Genomic DNA, 1,856 nt, shown 5'->3' on the forward strand with positions numbered 1-1,856 from the left:
TACAGGTGCGCTGACGGTGACATCATGCGAACAGAAGATGTCAGGAGCAAGTACGTCTTACCCAGACAACACCCCCGATTGGGCACAATGAGGTTGCTGATTGATGAGTCTAAGAGCTAGCTGCGAGCTGGGTTATGCGGAAGTGTGCGAAGCAGTCTGATGGCGGTGTTCATCCGGAGGTGAACAAGGAAAGACGATCCGTGGGAACGGGGCGAGTCCAAGATGAGGCGAGCAGGGAAGAGCCTACTGGCGTCGGTGGAGCCACAGCGGATCGTGGAGACGGCCGGCGCTCTCTGCAGGGGACAGCGCCGAAGAGTCGCCGCGGGGAAGCGAAGGTGAGGTGAAGCAGGGAACCAGGCGGATGAGAGAAGACATCCGCGACCCGCAGGAGGAAGGGTCCCGGACCCACTAATGGAGGCCGAAGGAAGGCACGATGGGGACGGTTAGATCGGAGTGGAGCTGCTGAAAGTCAAAAGGAGCACGACGGCGTCCGAGGGGACGATCATGGATCTAGTCCATGAGAGAAGGGAAGGACGATCGGAGGGTGCCTTTCAGTGAATTTTAATGATGAACTAATTTGAAAATAAATTCCCACTTTTTCCACTGACTCACATTTAGCATTTTTTATTTATTTTTTTTTTATTTCTGTGGATGGAGTTCGGAAACTCCATTCATGCTTATTAGAGATGTTTCTGCTGTTGTAGTTAAATTATCAACATGTGGAGGAGACAAATATTTGCTAATACATCTTTTGCAGATAATTTTCTATGTGTTTCTTATTTTGCATTGCTGCTGCAGTGACCATCAAAGCATTGATATACCAAATATCATCTCCCGATTTCATCTTTTAATATCTGCTCCGGAAAGACATCTGAATTAAAGAGTAGCATTTTGGCCCATCTGAAGATTATGAATGTTTACAAAAGCCAGTTGTGACAGAATGTATAGATAAAACTACTGATTAACAAACAGCCAAATGCTGTCTCTGGATTCGATGAGTACTTCTTAAATTTGGATAATATTAAACCTTTTCTTCACATTGATATAATTTGGCAGTATGCAGATGCAAAGTATTTTGATTTGATTAATAAAATAATATTTTAAATTAGGGCTAGAATCAATTTTCTCTGCGGCCCCCACCTGGGCCGCAGCAAGGGGGGGGGAGGGGAGATATGGCTTCTGCATGTTGGTGTTCCCGCTAAAGCCTCAATATGCCCAATTTGGGTTGTCTTGGCCCTTTTATCGCAGCCTGTGGGGTTTTCCCTGACTGGGAACGCGAATACAACCTGTTGAATGTGACAGGTAGCCAATCAGAAAGCGCGGTGCCCTAAGAACAGAGAGGAATCCCAAACAGCTGACATATCGCGCAACTGAGAGTCCGGTGGATATTGGAGATGATATGTGGAAATGTTTTTTTTAATTATATGTAAAGGTCATTATTATATATGTTTATTATGTTTATTCAGTTAAAAATGTTAACTATGAAAAAACAGTCACCTCCAAATCATAATGCAGCAGATAGAGCGGCTGCTCCCGTCGTCTTTTATCCACCGCCTTTTCTTTTTGTTACGTCTTTTATCTCTTAAAATGACTCCACAAACTATCACTACTGCTTCTACACCGTCATCCGTGTTTGGTTATTCTAAATTCCCGTATGCTATGTTGGGGGTTTTGTGGATTTTCTTCTGGAATCGCGATGTTTGTGACTGGAATCGGTTCGTGCTGCTCCTGCCTTGGACACACGAACCGATTGAACCTGTTGTACTTTTATCAGCTCTGTGGTCACAGAGGTTTGGAGAATCGACAATCCTTAAGTCTTGCCGTCTAAACCAGACTTAAGACTCACAAGCTCTACT

Source organism: Poecilia latipinna, unplaced genomic scaffold (assembly GCF_001443285.1).
Source record: "Poecilia latipinna isolate Pla-1442-1.1 unplaced genomic scaffold, P_latipinna-1.0 Scaffold802, whole genome shotgun sequence".
Classification (NCBI taxonomy): Eukaryota; Metazoa; Chordata; class Actinopteri; order Cyprinodontiformes; family Poeciliidae; genus Poecilia; species Poecilia latipinna.